The following is a 5,000-nucleotide window of genomic DNA, read 5'->3' as shown; positions in this document are numbered from 1 at the left end:
GTAAGATGTAATCAGGATGGGGAGTGGCTAAACCCCTAGCTAATATATTTCTCTGAGCTGAAAGCGTACCAACACCCTGCTCGAGTGCATTAACCATAAGTGGTTTGCAAAAGAATCCTGGTCAAGTTCAAGGTGTCTCAGCACCCTTTGCCTGAGGTGCGTGTCCGGGGGAACCTGTATGACTTTCTTTCACCCGAGTCACTCAGAATAATCTCGGCTTGGGTGTAATATTTATCAAGGTAACAGCAACATAACGCATGATAGAATGGATAGTATGAATACGACGAGATCTTTGAACCTAATTATTGTTATCCTTGCCTTAGTGCAGTCAACTAAATAGTGAACCTCCCACTATAAAATGAGATCTTAACTAACCATACCTCAAGGTGTTGGAAAATCTCAACCCACTCCAGGTCCAGTTAATGGACATTGCTTCAGCACTATACTGAAGCACTCCTCAAACATGGGGTCCGGGTAATGCTGGGTCTTTCTCATGCTGTGCTATCCAACGGAGGTGATGCAAGACCATCAGCGTAAATAGTCTTCCGTCCATTTGGGAGATGAATGCTGAGGATAGTGGTCACTGGGATGTGGAATAAGTCCAGACTGACGACCCCATGTGGTTGGTGCTCTAAGTGATGTTAAATGATAGCGGCAGATCTGTTCCTGAAGTAGTCGCTTGTGCAGGCCAAGAGCTTACCCTTGCTAGGGTCTTCAAAATGGCAAGAAGCTTGCTAATTCAAGCGACTTCTCCAAATCAAGGAAGGCATTCACGGAGGCAATGGCACGCGGGCGTAGCAAGGCTTTGGGCTGTCCTCAGTCCCTTATTAAACTTATGTAGGTTTTTAGAAGATCGCAACATCGAATGGAGTGATTTCAACATCATTATTTTGCTCAGACAGGTAAGGGATGAAACAATATACACCGGTTCCCTTGGTTTGGGAGGGGAACTACTTACTCCCTCTCTCAGCTTCGAAGGGAGGGAGACGTCTCCCAGCTTCAACTGATGAGCTACAGGAAAGCAAGCTCACCTCGCAGTCCTAGGTAGGAGATAACTGAACAGGGAATCCCATCATCACCTGGAACAGAACGGGAACCGGTCAGGTATATCCTCCTTAGTTCCCTCAAAGAGAACGTGGTATTTAAATCCGTAGGATTGACATTCTTGTTCTAATGAGGGAAAGTGCCTGACCGGAGGCACCCTTGCCTGGCCCTTACCTCAGCCGGCTGCAGAGGGAATTCAAGAGTCAACCTCTCAGGTTCCACCTGGGAATTCCAGGAGTGACTGGTATCCTGTCTCCCTTATTATCACATTTCAGTAACCGCAATTATTAGGCATATGAACTCCATAATTTGCGTGAAGGTGAAGGTAGAACAAGGAAAAGAAATAACACGACATGTGTTACTTAGAACGCCACTATTTATTATGTAATTGTTTTGTTTTCACCTACTTCTTTGATTTTCTTATGCGTCAATATTTTCTTCTTACAGAGGATGTTTGCTGGGAAATTTTATGAGAATATATGACACTTAGGACAATTCCTAGATTTTTTCTTACAAAAACGAGAGAAACTTTAAATAATCACTTGTCCTGGGCATACGTGTCTACTCCGATGAAGGAGAGATTCTCAGGGGCTCTTTACAGCTGAAGTTTCTCTGACACACATTTAGTCTATAATTGGACTCCATAAATTCGTCATCAGTACCAAAAGTATTTTGTAACGTCGGGACCAATGGACGGGTTTTGATTATAGTCACGGATGTTGCCTAATTAATGTTCCTGATCAGACCGGCCTTGAGCCCACCCATGCCAGAGGGGTTTTAGCATGTTGATTAGCCCACCATTTGGTCTTGTCCGTCTTCCACCTAAGAGACTGCTGGATCGCAGGCAAAAGTAGGGTCCACCACCTCTATCATAAGTTAACTAATGATCACTGACAAGAGATCTCAGGGAAGGTCTCAAGCACGGCAGTTATAAGGTAGCATCTATTCCTCTGCCAGGGGAATAGATGAATAATAATAATATTCCTGTGGCACTATGCTGCCGTGGCACTGATGTCTAAGCCTCTGCAGCCTAGTTTGAGTGGGCATTTGACACCATCTCCTTAGTGCTCAGGACTGTCAATCGTAGAAGAGGGGATGGACAGCGGGGTCCATACAAGTAAGGTCTTGGTTTGCGTGATGAGGCCTATGACGTCACGAAGGCTTTGAGCTAAGGATGAGAGGAAAAAAAAAAAAAAAGGGTAGGATGGCGGGAGGAGACAACTTAAATGGTAGCCAAATGAACGAACACTAAAGGCATTTCTTAGACGCTGACTCATGCCGACGATCTGTAAATTGGACGAATTTTACATGCGACGATTAGCAACAATTATCTCAGGTATACAACGCATATTTTACTTGGCTTCAATTGTGTTTTTTCTCATGCTGCAGCTCAGGTGCGACAATACAGATTTAAAATAAACAAAGAAGACACGAGATATGATTGGCAATATTATTTCATTCCATGAAGCCGTATTTAAAATACAAATACTTTGAGCAGCTCTATGGCGAGACCTTACTCGTATAGATCTTGAGGTTTGTCGTCTTGGCAAAAATAACCAAACCTAGACCTTTCTGTACGAGATGAAAGGGATGACGCCCCAGACAGCAGATCGTCTCCCCTGTTAAAGATTCTTGGGACATGGCAGCGTCTATGTTGTTGGATCCCCCTGTCACGGAGTGGAATTTGGCTCCGTGCAACTAGGCTTCCTTTCCTTTAGGGATATACCAGGTTGGGTTACCACCCTCAGATTGTCTTTTCTGCCTATTTTCTAGTTTTCCGCAGAGTTGTTGCTACTGCTGTTACTGCCAGGGTAGTTTTGCTCGTAGGTAGGCCTATGTGGAGTTCACGGACCGCATCTGGGTCTGCTGTACCTACTGAACGTCCACTCAGTCCGAGAACATTTGTGTGGGTGCCTGTTGGGTGGGGTGGGAGGTCTGGTTAGAAGGACCCTCCCTCCTCCTTTTTCCGTTTGCTATGTCCCTAGACGTGTGTGCCTGGGGAGCCGGTTTAAAGTCTAGTCACTTATCATCGACCTTGACGTGTGGGAGCTGCCTTTCTTCTTATAAAAATCCAGGCATATATATATTTTTTACTACGGATGGGACAGTTGTAAAGATAGACATTTGACTTTTCTGTCACTAGGGCTTAAACTCAGTCCTCAATCTACTTCCGTCCTTGAGCTTTTTTATTTTTCTGGCAGTTCAGGGTAGGCTGATCCATGGGGACAATGACTATACCTCCATCTTTGCAAGACCTAAATGTAAACAGAAACTTTTGTCGGGATTTGTCTGACCAACTGTAGGTTGGCAGGACCTACCCGAGCCTCACTTTCAGTCGCTAGTGTCTTCCCGACAGGTACAGGTGGCCTCTAGTCCGCAGTAGCGGAACGCCAGTCCAGGCCTCTTATTTGTCAGTCTCCGCGACAAACAAAGCAGCCGGTTTTTGTTGTTGTATATATGTATATATATATATATAGATAGATAGATATAGATATAGCTATATATATAGATATATAGAGATCTACATATATATATATACATAAAAAATATGTGTATGTATACATTTTATATATATATATATACATATATATATATATATACATATACATATACATATATATACATATATATGCACACATATATATATATACATATACATATATATACATATTTATATATATATATACATATACATACATACACACACACATACATACATACATACATACATACATACATACATACATACATACACACACACACACACACACACACACACACACACACACACACACACACACACACACACACACACACACACACACACACACAAACACACACACACACACACACACACTTAGAAAAATTTTAATTTGCATTCACAGCTTCTTACATTTGATTTCCTCATGAATTAGGAATATTAAAATGCTTCTTATGTTTTTCTTCTCCTTTATTTAAGAAATTATTAAAAAATTGTTATACTTTGCCCCTGCTTCAATTAACCCAATGTCGGTGGGATCATGTACTGTCCACTTTCGATTTTAGTGAGTTTTGTTACATACAGATGACTCCACATGTGCTCAGCCAGCAAGGAGTCTATCGGTTGGCCCTAGTGACCGATCCTGATTTCCTCATTCCTTGAATTGCTGGGAAAATGTGTTTTTCAATACTATTGATATTGATATTGTTATCATTCTTATTGATATTATGATGATTATTTTTTTATTAAAATATTAATAACATCAATTACAATAAAATAATAGAAATGAAGCTTTCATACAATGAAGGAAAAGGGTAAACAGATGAGATAGGTAAAACTAATAGCTGACTCCTTAGAGATTAAGCACTTGTTGAGCTATCTATGTGTAAAGACAACAAATAAACTTTTATTACAGTGGGCATAGCATTGTAGGCTTGCCACCCAAGCTAATTGGGAAGTATGTAATGGCTTCACATAAAATTAATTACTGTAATACTTATGACAGTACAATCAGCAAAACTCCAAGTGTATAAATGCCAAATAAACTTTAACACAACTCATACATAAAAGTGAACCTAGTTCACATAAAAATATCTTTCCCTATCAATTGGTGTTTAAGAGAAAGGCACTGCTAAGATGCCATTTCTGATATACCACTTAGTTAATGAAATATGTCTGAAATTATAATAAACTACAACTATGTCTTCCATTATTTAAATATCTAATATGGTGTAAAAAAACAAATATAATATATTTATCATATCACAGTATAAATAGAAACTTTAAATCTTGGTATCAACTACTTCCTCATTATACTTATTTCAAAGACATCTTAAGTACTTAATAAATTTCACCAAACCTACATTCACAGGTTTGGTAGATTCACTGGATTTGGACTGTGTTTTGCTTCTGGTGGTCATTAAATTATGTGACTGTCCAATGGCCAATACAGTAAACCTGTGCATGAATATAAACA

The sequence above is a fragment of the Penaeus chinensis genome, chromosome 14 (genome assembly GCF_019202785.1).
Source record: "Penaeus chinensis breed Huanghai No. 1 chromosome 14, ASM1920278v2, whole genome shotgun sequence".
Taxonomy (NCBI): Eukaryota; Metazoa; Arthropoda; class Malacostraca; order Decapoda; family Penaeidae; genus Penaeus; species Penaeus chinensis.
Note: the sequence above shows the minus strand (reverse complement) of the source record.